This window comes from Pleurodeles waltl, chromosome 10 (assembly GCF_031143425.1).
Source record: "Pleurodeles waltl isolate 20211129_DDA chromosome 10, aPleWal1.hap1.20221129, whole genome shotgun sequence".
NCBI classification, from domain to species: Eukaryota; Metazoa; Chordata; class Amphibia; order Caudata; family Salamandridae; genus Pleurodeles; species Pleurodeles waltl.
The window spans coordinates 409,776,038-409,789,693 of record NC_090449.1 but is presented as its reverse complement, the minus strand read 5'-3'; the positions used below and the strand labels follow the sequence as shown (position 1 = coordinate 409,789,693).

Here is a 13,656-nt window from a genome sequence, read left to right as displayed (position 1 = left end):
TGTGAGTTGGCAATTCGCCACTGATTGGCTGCTAGCAATGCCACTCTTTTCCCTGCCGCGTCGAATTTACGACTTTCCTTATGTGGTGGTGGAGCATCCCCTGATGACTGCGAATTTGCCCGTTTCCTTGCAGCCCAAACAACCAGTGAGTCCAGAGGGAGCTGTTGAGTAATAAACACAGGGTCTGACGGGGGCAGTTTATATTTTTTCCTCGACCCTTGGTGTGATGGCTCTCCCTTTTACTGGTTCTTGGAAAACCTGTTGTGCATGCTTAAGCATACCTGGTAACATTGGCAGGCTTTGGTACGATGCATGTGTGGATGCCAGAGTGTTAAACAGGAAGTCATCCTCCACTGGTTCTGAGTGCATTGTTACATTGTGAAATGTTGCTGCTCTGGCCAGTACCTGCGTGTAGGACGTACTGTCCTCTGGCGGTGAAGGTTTTGTTGGATAACACTCTTGACTGTTGTCCGAAACTGGTGGGTCGTATAGATCCCAGGAGTCCGCATCTTCTTGCGTCATCCCAGTAAGTGTGGGTGACTGTGCCATTGGTGTACCCACTGGTGACAACTGCGGTGATTGAAGTGGGAACGTTTGTGGTGAGAAATGTGGGGGTGGTGACTTTTCTCTAACCACTTTGGCTTTTGGTTGCATCTCAGTTTCATGAAAAGCCAGTTTTCTTTGGAACTTGAGCGGAGGGATGGTTTGTATTTTCCCTGTGTATTTCTGGATTTGTAGCCTTTACTGAGTTTGGTCATGCTCTTCCAAATCCAGTTCCTGCTCGAATCTGTGCCTTTCTTTGAGCTGTAGAGAGAGCCCCTGCTCTTTCGTGTAGGAAGTATTTTTCGGCTCCAAAGCCGTTTTTTCCGGTAACGAAACCCCGATGGAAATTGTCAGTCTTGGTTCCGTTGGGCTTTTTCGTGGTTTGCTCGACTCGATCACTCGATGCAGACTCTTTTCGGTGCCGGTTTCTCGACTCTGAAGTATTCAGCAATATTTTGGCCTTTTTTCGGTGCCGATGTTACTTGGTCACCGTCTTTTCTGTAGGTCGAGACATGGCCTTCCGGCTGTGGCGTCCAAGACCTTTTGTTTTTTTTATCTGACCTTGGGTGTGGGACGGGGCAGGTGTACTCACTTTTTGCACGGCCGATGGTCAATCCCCGTCTGATTCATCAGAGTCCTACCCCTGGATGGATATCCGCATCTCTTCTTCTTCGACATCGAGATGTTGTGCCGGCTTCGATGTCATCTGTAACCGCCTTGCGCGTCGATCTCTTAAGGTCTTCTTGGATCGACACACTCTGCAGGCCTCACAAGTATCCTCTCTGTGTTCGGGCGATAAACACAGGTTACAGACCCGATGCTGGTCTGTATAAGTATACTTGGCGTGACACTTCGGACAGAAATGGAAGGGGGGGTCCGGTCCATGAGTCTTGGACGACGGGTGTGGTCGGGCCGACCAGGCCTTTGTTAAGTGCGGAAGCCCCGAAGGGCCGCCGAAGCGGTCTGGTTGTCAGTGCCGATGTGATGATACTAAACCGGTCCCGAATGCAAACAATACCAATGAATTTTGATGATTTTCTAAGTTTTCCCGATTCGAATTACGGAGCGAAGAGGAACACATCCGAACCCGATGGTATAAAGAAAACAATCTAAGATGGAGTCGACGCCCATGCGCAATGGAGACGAAAGGGAGGAGTCACTTGGTCCCGTGACTCAAAAAGACTTCTTCGAAGAAAAACAACTTGTAACACTCCGAGCCCAACACTAGATGGCAGTAACAGTGCACAGCATGTGTATCTGCAGCTACACATGCCATCAAACATATATTATATATGTATGTATGTAAGTTGTTTCTGTGCTTGGCATCTTGGCATGTTCGTGGGTCATTGCATGGCTCCTGGGTGGGTTGTTATACTAGATATCTATGAATTCCTGCTGGCATCTTATCACACTTATCTACCCATCATATGTCATGTCTCTCAAACTATCCTCCCTTCTCACTCTGACTCATCCCAAATCCTTTCTACTACTTTCATCTCCTAAATAACTCTGCCTAAGCTCTTCCCTCCGCTTCCACATCTAACTCACCAAACCTCACTCTGCTACGGTGACCTCCCACACAACCCTACTAAATTCTCCCACATTTATCTCACCCTGCTACTATGCTCTCCCTAACCCTTCCACATACTCTTCCCTCCTTCATCCCCCTTTACTCATGCCAAGCCTTTGGGTTGAGTAAATGAAGGATATACTCCCAATTAACACTTCTGGATTTCTTTCCTCCTCCACCCCTCCATTACTCCAGTCAATCTAACTAACAAACTCTCATATCCGCGGCTCAAATTAACTCATAATAATACTAAAACTGTACTCATTATTTCCCAATACTAATCCATCACTAATTCTTGTTGGGTTCCCGAGTAGCGTGCTACTAATCGAAAAGCGCTTCGACGCCTCGTAAGGGGTAGTAAGCGCTATATAAATACGATTACAATACAATTCAATTATTGCTGCTGCTGAGGAGAAACTTTTCCCTATGTTGTCAAGACAATGTCCTTCTCTATCTGGCGGGGATGTTTTTGGCGCTGAAGGGTTTTTCGACCGGTGTGAAGCCACTTGATACCACAGAATCCGGCTTCGGTTGCATAATTAGACAAGCTGGAGTGTCTTCCGGGGCTTTATACTTTTTCTCCAAACACAGGATTTGGGAAGGTATTGTAGGTAGGTTTTTCAATGCTTTCAATCCTTCCTGCCATATAAAGTCAACTATAGGTATGGCTCTAACTGACTTTTTTGATGGCTCCTTAAAGTCATACAGGAAACAATCAATCAGATTCCAGAGAAAGAATGGGCTGTTCGAAAGGTTTAGCCGTTCTTTCCATCAAATTATGGAATCCCCCTATGTCCTCTGTGGGTGAATCCACTGGTCCTGCTACCGGTGGTGATGGCGTCGGAATCAGGTATTCGTCCCACTCACCAGGAGCGGCTTCAGGTATTTCTCCCTGTTCCCTTTCTTCATCTGTGGATGGAGGGTCACCCTGAGGCGGCTGTATGAAAGGGATGTTTGTATCCGGTCTAAGCGGTGTCCCAGGATGGCTAAGGAGAGGGGTCTGCAGTTCTGCTTGCAGGTTATACTGCTGCGTGGTCAGAGTTGCTGGTACTATGGGCGGAAACCTTCTGTAGTTGTCCTGCAACATGCCTTGGATATCTGTCACTAAAGACCTTGGCATAGGGACAGAGGTGACTGCGTCCTCATATGCGGAATACGACGGATGTGGTTTGGCCTTTTGCTGAAAAATAGCTGCCCTGATAATGATCACCACCATCTTAATCCAGGTCCTACCTTTTGACGTTAAGTTGTGATGGACTGTTGGCCACTTCAAACATCTTGAGATGTCGTCATCATCATCTAGTAAGTGTTGAGGAGGATACGGTAACAAGTTGCTTGGGGAGGTTTGCATTGGTAGGATTGGAGATGCCTTGTTTCCCACACTTATTAAAGAGAGAGGAAGAAACCTTGACATTCCTGAGGTATACATCGTGAGATCAGTTGCAGACATTTCTCTCCTTGCTGTGTCCGTCAGACGGTTGTGTAGTTGACGAGGCTGTCGTCTATGGAAATGTTGTGGATGGTGGCGTTGTTGACGGGTCCCTCATCAACTGTTCTTCTCTCGTCGACGGGGTCTTCGCTTTGTGTCTCGAAGGGTCTGATGTCGACGGAGTCTTTGTTGGTTTGTCTCTCGTCGACGATTTCCTCATCGGCACGTGCGTATGTGATGGCTGAATAGTCAACACTTTTGTATATTTTAGCTGTGATGATCGTCGTCGACGAAAGTGGCGACGACGTGACCATCATAGGGGACGCTCCTGTGGTGAACGTCGATGTTATCATCGTTACTGTGGTCAAGCCTTTTCTGTCAGAGTCTGAAGAGTATTTTTCAGTTTTTTTCCCTCTGTGACAGAGACACACTTTCTAGAGGTTCCTTTCCTCCCCCCAAAAAGTGTTGTAGGCTCTGAGTGAACCTTTTTGAAGGATTTTAATCAGGTTTCTAACAATGATTAGTCAGAGCTTCCTTGGCCTTTTTGTTTTTTCTAAAGAAAGGGGTTTAGATTTTTAAAAACGTTCTTTAGAGGTTCTGCAGAAAGTTTTTCTTCACCTTAGGGCCTTTTTAGGGACTGAGAGGTCTTGGAGGAGGCTTTACCCTCTTCAGAAGAAGGGTATTCCATAGCCTTATGCTTTTGCAGCCATAACAAAAGTCTACCCTCTCTGTCTTTCAGGGTTTTATGACTGAAGGTGCGACAAATCTTGCAACCTCTCACCTTATGGTCCGGATGTAGGCAGTATATGCACTTCTTGTGGTGGTCATCAATATGAAGTCTTTTTCTCCAACAACGGTCACAATCTCTCAAAGTCTTTTTTTTTTTTTTAGTTTGTTGGGACATCCTGTCCACTGGAAATCCAAAATATCTGAAAGAAATTTTTGCTGTCAGAAAAAAGAAGCTGAGCAGAGCTCAGGGAGACTCTTCACAAGACGTGCATAAGAAAATCTGGGGGAAACAGCCTCTGTTGGGAATGTTCTGGAGGGTGCGGTCACCTCATTGGTGGTTGTTCAGATTTGGTTCTTTTTTTTTATTAAAGAACATGGATAGGCTATAACAGTGCCTGTGTAGGTCTTTGCGGCCTAGTGTAAAACACTTAATGCTATGTATATTTAAGATTAACGTGGGACTCCCACCTCGACGACGGGGATGATTCAAGCATGTGAATCTATGAAAGATCCAGTACTGGAGAACTGATCCTTAGGGTCGCTACCCTGTCCTTGATGGTGGAGTTGGGACACAGTGTGAATCTTCTTTGTCTCTTTGTACCTCCCTTAGCAGCGGAGTCCCTCTTTCAGACTCACAGGTCTGATTTCGGCAATCCCTGACAGAATCACAGTGGTGAGAGATGATTTTAATGCAGTTCTTCAGTCTCTTGCTGATACCACCGGGGTCCCATCCAATCACAGATGTGTAGGGGCTAATCATCGCTCTAACTGGGCTGGTGCTCTTGAGTTGTGTGATGCATGGCACTTGTGTAATCGTAGACAGCAATGGTATAATCATACCTCAGCCAATCAACTCCTACGCTTGTACTGACTTGCTCCTCCTGCTGGCTGCGGATTGCCTTAGAATGACTGAGGAATAGATTCTTCCTCTGAGGATCTCTGATCACGCACCGATACCCGGGCCACCTCTCGTCAGCTGATGAAACGCTTGAATGCATGGTACTTTCAAGACGAGACATACTACCAGGCACTCCCTGACGAACTTCATACATATTTACAAACTAATAAAGGAAGGGTGGAATTTGCTGGCACATTCTAGGCGGCTTGTAAGGCTATTAGGAGACATGCCAAGGGTATTCTCCAAAGGCAAGAGAAAGATAAACTCTACCAGATAACCCGACTGGAAGCTCGAGCTCTCCAGTTGGTGGTGCAACTCCCCGAAGATCCAAGGGAAGATTGCCTGTCGGCTTGAACGGACCCAAGCTGAGATTTGCCGCTTGTCGCTGGAGCAGACACGTCAATTGTGGCATGCCTCTATGGCACACAAAAAACGTGTGGGGAGACCAGAATGGCAAGCTACTGTACAGGCTTGCGTCCCAACCCATGACTACGCAAGTGAATCTTGAGATAGTGGATGCAGCCCCAGTTCTCTTCAGTGTACTACCCAAGCATTGCATGGGCGTATGCAGAGTATTACCAGCGTCTTTATGCGGCAGTCCCCTGGCCACTGGCAGGGTGAGATGCTCCGCTGTTAAATGACATTTTCGCTGCCCTGGGTGCCTTGCAGCAACATGAGATGGGCCTTAGATCAGCCCTTCACGACTGAGGAAATCTCTAATGCTATATTTGCTTTAGCCGCCAACAAGACACCCAGCACAGAGGGATCCCCTACTGAATTTTATAGCAAGGACAAGGAGATTCTCTCTGAGCATTTGCTTGCTCTCTATGCTGAGGCCGGTTGTAGGAAGTTGGCTCTGTATGTGCTATTTCAAAGTAAGGAATAGCATGCACAGAGTCCAAGGGTTCCCCTTAGAGGTAAAATAGTGGTAAAAAGAGATAATACTAATGCTCTATTTTGTGGTAGTGTGGTCGAGCAGTAGGCTTATCCAAGGAGTAGTGTTAAGCATTTGTTGTACATACACATAGACAATAAATGAGGTACACACACTCAGAGACAAATCCAGCCAATAGGTTTTTATATAGAAAAATATCTTTTCTTAGTTTATTTTAAGAACCACAGGTTCAAATTCTACATGTAATATCTCATTCGAAAGGTATTGCAGGTAAGTACTTTAGGAACTTCAAATCATCAAAATTGCATGTATACTTTTCAAGTTATTGACAAATAGCTGTTTTAAAAGTGGACACAGTGCAATTTTCACAGTTCCTGGGGGAGGTAAGTTTTTGTTAGTTTTACCAGGTAAGTAGGACACTTACAGGGTTCAGTTCTTGGTCCAAGGTAGCCCACCGTTGGGGGTTCAGAGCAACCCCGAAGTCCCCACACCAGCAGCTCAGGGCCGGTCAGGTGCAGAGTTCAAAGTGGTGCCCAAAACACATAGGCTAGAATGGAGAGAAGGGGGTGCCCCGGTTCCGGTCTGCTTGCAGGTAAGTACCCGCGTCTTCGGAGGGCAGACCAGGGGGGTTTTGTAGGGCACCGGGGGGGACACAAGTCCACACAGAAATTTCACCCTCAGCGGCGCGGGGGCGGCCGGGTGCAGTGTAGAAACAAGCGTCGGGTTTTCAATGTTAGTCTATGAGAGATCTCGGGATCTCTTCAGCGCTGCAGGCAGGCAAGGGGGGGATTCCTCGGGGAAACCTCCACTTGGGCAAGGGAGAGGGACTCCTGGGGGTCACTTCTCCAGTGAAAGTCCGGTCCTTCAGGTCCTGGGGGCTGCGGGTGCAGGGTCTCTCCCAGGCGTCGGGACTTTAGGTTCAAAGAGTCGCGGTCAGGGGAAGCCTCGGGATTCCCTCTGCAGGCGGCGCTGTGGGGGCTCAGGGGGGACAGGTTTTGGTACTCACAGTATCAGAGTAGTCCTGGGGTCCCTCCTGAGGCGTCGGATCTCCACCAGCCGAGTCGGGGTCGCCGGGTGCAGTGTTGCAAGTCTCACGCTTCTTGCGGGGAGCTTGCAGGGTTCTTTAAAGCTGCTGGAAACAAAGTTGTAGCTTTTCTTGGAGCAGGTCCGCTGTCCTCGGGAGTTTCTTGTCTTTTCGAAGCAGGGGCAGTCCTCAGAGGATGTCGAGGTCGCTGGTCCCTTTGGAAGGCGTCGCTGGAGCAGGATCTTTGGAAGGCAGGAGACAGGCCGGTGAGTTTCTGGAGCCAAGGCAGTTGTCGTCTTCTGGTCTTCCGCTGCAGGGGTTTTCAGCTGGGCAGTCCTTCTTCTTGTAGTTGCAGGAATCTAATTTTCTAGGGTTCAGGGTAGCCCTTAAATACTAAATTTAAGGGCGTGTTTAGGTCTGGGGGGTTAGTAGCCAATGGCTACTAGCCCTGAGGGTGGGTACACCCTCTTCGTGCCTCCTCCCAAGGGGAGGGGGTCACAATCCTAACCCTATTGGGGGAATCCTCCATCTGCAAGATGGAGGATTTCTAAAAGTTAGAGTCACCTCAGCTCAGGACACCTTAGGGGCTGTCCTGACTGGCCAGTGACTCCTCCTTGTTATTCTCATTATTTTCTCCGGCCTTGCCGCCAAAATTGGGGCCTGGCCGGAGGGGGCGGGCAACTCCACTAGCTGGAGTGTCCTGCTGGGTTGGCACAAAGGAGGTGAGCCTTTGAGGCTCACCGCCAGGTGTGACAATTCCTGCCTGGGGGAGGTGTTAGCATCTCCACCCAGTGCAGGCTTTGTTACTGGCCTCAGAGTGACAAAGGCACTCTCCCCATGGGGCCAGCAACATGTCTCGGTTTGTGGCAGGCTGCTAAAACTAGTCAGCCTACACAGATAGTCGGTTAAGTTTCAGGGGGCACCTCTAAGGTGCCCTCTGGGGTGTATTTTACAATAAAATGTACACTGGCATCAGTGTGCATTTATTGTGCTGAGAAGTTTGATACCAAACTTCCCAGTTTTCAGTGTAGCCATTATGGTGCTGTGGAGTTCGTGTTTGACAGACTCCCAGACCATATACTCTTATGGCTACCCTGCACTTACAATGTCTAAGGTTTTGTTTAGACACTGTAGGGGTACCATGCTCATGCACTGGTACCCTCACCTATGGTATAGTGCACCCTGCCTTAGGGCTGTAAGGCCTGCTAGAGGGGTGTCTTACCTATACTGCATAGGCAGTGAGAGGCTGGCATGGCACCCTGAGGGGAGTGCCATGTCGACTTACTCGTTTTGTCCTCACTAGCACACACAAGCTGGCAAGCAGTGTGTCTGTGCTGAGTGAGAGGTCTCCAGGGTGGCATAAGACATGCTGCAGCCCTTAGAGACCTTCCTTGGCATCAGGGCCCTTGGTACTAGAAGTACCAGTTACGAGGGACTTATCTGGATGCCAGGGTCTGCCAATTGTGGATACAAAAGTACAGGTTAGGGAAAGAACACTGGTGCTGGGGCCTGGTTAGCAGGCCTCAGCACACTTTCAATTGTAAACATAGCATCAGCAAAGGCAAAAAGTCAGGGGGCAACCATGCCAAGGAGGCATTTCCTTACACCGGTCATTTTCCGCAGGAGCTGGACATGGCCACTATTTTGGTCATTCCAAAAATCAAACCATACACCTAATGATAGTGGGGTGTATTGGTCCATTACACTAATTAATGGCGAGATAAGGATTTTTGCCACAATTCCAGCCTCACATCTTAGAATGGTTGTTGGTGCTCTCATCTATCCTAACCAATGTGGCTTTAGACCAGCCAGGGGCACGAGGCACTGTCTTAGATGCCTTCATGCTCCACTGGTGTGTAGGCAACGCCTGCCCCCTTCCTTGGCCCTATTATTAATGGACTTCAAGAAAGCCTTTAATACAGTTCAATAGAATTACCTAGCTCTGGTCCTCCAAAAGGCAGGGTTGGGACCCTCCTTTTGTACTTCCGTCAAACTACTTTATTCCAATTTGACCGAGCAGGTATAGATTAATACTGTAGTCTCAGATCTGTACCATATCGCCAGGGTACCAACAGTGCTCCCCTCTGCCCACCTTTCTCGCCCTTGTCACTGAGCCCTTTTCGCAGCTTATATGCAGTGATATATGCAGGTGGGAGTGGGATACAGGACACGATGATCGCATCACATTTTATGTGGATTATGTCCTTCTTTTGCTTTCCAGACCTGAGGAAACCGGCCCATGTTGCCTCAGTCTCTTCAAGTTATCTGCAGATACTTCAGGCCTACAAATGAATCATGTAAAGTTGGTACTGGTTCCTCTTCATCCTGCTTGCGATTGCACTGCCTGGCAGAATACCATACAGATACAGCAAATTAGTTTTCACTATTTGGGCATCCAGGTGGCACTTCATCTCTGTAGAAGGCTGGCCCAGTGAGTGGTGGATACCTATGGTGTTACACTGTATACTGGATACTGGCAACCCGTATTAGATAGTGTTACAGTGTCTAGGTAGCCAGGGCCCTCTAGTGTTAGCGGTGGAGAGCAGCCAAGACTTATCTAGGAGGAGTGTGAGGCACTTGCGATACCACAGTAGTCACACAGTACCTTATCAAACAAAAACCACAAAGCATTGCAAAAATAAAGGTACTTTATTACAGGAACACCAAATTAGATTACTATAGGCAAACTCCCTACTGGAGGTAAGTACACACAAAATATACACAGGCAAGTATTCGGAAATAGCACAAAATAGCAAGGGCCCCTAAGGGGGTCAAACCCTATACTACAAAAATGGAATGCGAGAATGGGTCCCCCACCAGAGGACATGGAGTAGTTAGCCAAGGGCTGGGAGAGAGTGGAACCCCAAGAGGTTTCTAGAATACCCCTAACGACCAGGAGAGCAGAGGTAAGTAATCTGGTCGTCCCATAAGCTAACATAAGGACTCATAAATGGAATATTGCAAGAACATGACCAGGCTGGTGGAACCAAACGGTGGATTCTGGGGGAAGAGGACCTGCAAAAGAAGGGAACGGTGACTAGGTGGGGCAGGAGGCAATGCCCAACCTTCTGTGGGTGTAGACCCGGGTCGAACTTGGTGGATGAGGTCCAGCTATGGAGTCCAAGAGCTGCAGAGGAGCCCCTGAAGTCTCCACTGAGCTGTCCCTCAACTGTTGCCGGATTGCAGATGGTCAGGAGGACCGCCGAAAAGCACAAGCAAATGCAACTGGAGCTGTTGGAGATTTGCAGCGCTGAAGAGGACCAACAAGGTCCTGGTAACTCGACCCTTGGAGGGAAGTCCAGGCTGACCCTACGGAGACAGGAGAACCAGCAGAAGTAGTCAGATCCCCCACGAGCAACCCACTGGCAGCAGGGACTGTAAGTCTCAGTGAGGTGCCGGCAGCACATCTGAAGAGGAGTCCCACATGTGCATCACACGAGTAAACTGCTGGTGCAACCACTCTACACCACATTGGTTACGGACAAATTAGAGACTAGGCTATGAGCAGCCTTCTTACCCAAAGTTGTGAAAACATTTCACACTAGCCAATCTAATACTCTGCCTATGTTCTTTGTGTCACCATTTATCATCTACTTGTATTTAGAATTAAATTTTTTGAGAAAGACAAAGGACTGGAACTGAGGAAAGCAACTATTGGCTAGAAACACAACTGGCATGGACTAAGTTAGTAATCAACGCTGAACTCAACTGTAGGCTGCTAAACGTACTGGGCACCTGCTTAGGGTGCCTTTTAAGTCTTTATAGGAAAACTGTTTAACTTGTGCATCTCAGTCATCTGTCCGAGCCGAAGCACTATTGCCTCTGGATGAGCAGCAAACTTGTATGTGCTAGTAAGAGCACAAGCATAAAAAGGAAGTGTTGAAGTGAGGGGTGTGGGTGAGCACAGATGTTGGCATCAGGACAAAGATGTGTCATGCGGTTTGTGTAACAGGGTATGGGGAGGTGGGGTAGAGACCTTGGCTTTAGGATTCACAAAAGGCCATGGGAGAGATGAGGTGAAGATACACTACTTAATTAAATTACCTTGTTTTCTAAACAATAACAATTTCAGAGATTAGTTGGATGTAGTACGTTTCACTGCAGCTCGAATTCAATTGATAATTATTGAATTACACTTTGTAGGAAGTTGGCTCTGTATGTACTATTTCAAAGTAAGAAATAGCAGGCACAGAGTCCAAGGGTTCCCCTTAGAGGTAAGATAGTGGCAAAAATAGATAATTCTAATGCTCTATTTTGTGGTAGTGTGGTCGAGCAGTAGGCTTATCAGAGGGCAGTGTTAAGCATTTGTTGTACACACACAGGCAATAAATGAGGAACACACACTCAAAGACAAATTCCAGGCCAATAGGTTTTTATATAGAAAAATATATTTTCTTAGTTTATTTTAAGAACCACAAGTTCAAGATTTACAAACAATACTTTAAATGAAAGGTATTTCACTCAGGTATCTTAGGAACTTTGAATTATCACAATAGCATATACAGTTGTGACAAAAATGGCAAAAAACTATTTTAAAAAGGGACACTGCAAAAATCAACAGTTCCTGGGGGAGGTAAGTAAATGTTAAGTTCACAGGTAAGTAAAACACTTACAGGGTTCAATGTTGGGTCCAGGGTAGCCCACCACTGGGGGTTCAAGGTAACCCCAAAGTTACCACACCAGCAGCTCAGGGCCGGTCAGGTGCATAGGTCAAAGTGGTGCCCAAAACATATAGGCTTCAATGGAAATGGGGTGCCCCGGTCTTAGGAGGGTAGACCAGGCGGCTTTTGCAGGGCACTGGGGGGGGGGGGAAGCAGGCACAGAAAGTACACCCTCAGCAGCACAGGGGCGGCTGGGTGCAGAGTGCAAACAGGTGTCAGGGTTTTCAATAGGAATCAATGGGGAGACCCAGGGGTCTCTTCAACGATGCAGGCAGGCACGGGGGGTCCTCCGGGTAGCCACCACATGGGCTAGGCAGAGGGTCGCTCCTGGACTGGAGTTCGGTTCCTTCAGGTCCTGGGGGCAGCGGGTGCAGTGTGTTTTCCAGGCGTCGGGTTCCTTGAACCAGGCAGTCACGGTCAGGGGGAGCCTCTGGATTTCCTCTGCAGGTGTCGCTGTGGGGGCTCAGGGGGGTCAACTCTGGCTACTCACGGGCTCGCAGTCGCCGGGGAGTCCTCCCTGTAGTGTTAGTTTTCCGCAGGTCGAGCCAGGGGCGTCGGGTGCAGAATGAAAAGTCTCACGCTTCCGGCGGGAAACGTGTGGTCTTTAAAAGTTGCTTCTTTGTTTTCAAAAGTTGCAGTTTCTTTAACAGGGCCGCTGTTCTCGGAAGCTTCTTGGTCCTTTAGATGCAAGGTAGTCCTATGAGGCTTCAGAGGTCGCTGGACCCTATTGGATGCGTCGCTGTTGCAGTTTTCTTCGAAGTAGGGGGACAGGTCGGTGGGGCTGGGGTCAAATCAGTTGTCGTCTCAGTCTTCACTGCAGGGCTTCAGGTCAGCAGTCCTTCTTCTTTAGGTTGCAGGAATCTATCTTCCTCGGTTCTGGGAGCCCTTAAATACTCAATTTAGGGGTGTGTTTAGGTCTGGGAGGGAAGTAGCCAATGGCTACTGGCCCTGAGGGGGGCTACACCCTCTTTGTGCCTCCTCCCTGTGGGGAGGGGGCACATCCCTAATCCTATTGGGGGAATCCTCCATCTGCAAGATGGAGGATTTCTAAAAGTCAGAGTCACCTCAGGTCAGGACACCTTAGGGGCTGTCCTGACTGGGGAGTGACTCCTCCTTGTTTTCCTCATTATCTCCTCCAGCCTCTCCGCCACAAGTGGGGGCAGTGGCCGGAGGGGCAGGCATCTCCACTAGCTGGGATGCCCAGTGGCGCTGTAACAAAGGGGGTGAGCCTTTGAGGCTCACCGCCAGGTGTTACAGTTCCTGCAGGGGGAGGTGTGAAGCACCTCCACCCAGTACAGGCTTTGTTCCTGGCCACAGAGTGACAAAGTCACTCTCCCCATGTGGCCAGTGACATGTCTGCTGTGTGGCAGGCTGGCAAAAACTAGTCAGCCCACACTGGTAGTCGGGTATGTTTTCAGGGGGCATCTCCAAGATGCCCTCTGGGTGTATTTCACAATAAAATGTACACTGGCATCAGTGTGCATTTATTGTGCTGAGAAGTTTGATACCAAGCTTCCCAGTTTTCAGTGTAGCCATTATGGTGTTGTGGAGTTCGTGTATGACAGACTCCCAGACCATATACTCTTATGGCTACCCTGCACTTACAATGTCTAAGGTTTTGCTTAGACACTGTAGGGGCATAGTGCTCATGCACCTATGCCCTCACCTGTGGTATAGTGCACCCTGCCTTAGGGCTGTAAGGCCTGCTAGAGGGGTGATTACCTATGCCACAGGCAGTGTGAGGTTGGCATGGCACTCTGAGGGGAGTGCCATGTCGACTTAGTCATTTTCTCTCCACCAGCGCACACAAGCTGGCGAGCAGTGTGCATGTGCTGAGTGAGGGGTCCCCAGGGTGGCATAAGACATGCTGCAGCCCTTAGAGACCTTCCCTGGCATCAGGGCCCTTG

General features: G+C 48.6%; 1 protein-coding gene across 4 annotated transcripts in view; it reads right to left on the bottom strand.

Moving 5' to 3' along the window:
* The window catches only part of AXIN1 (axin 1), a 345,962-nt gene that overhangs the window by 98,553 nt on the left and 233,753 nt on the right, over positions 1 to 13,656 (bottom strand). The window lies entirely within an intron of this gene.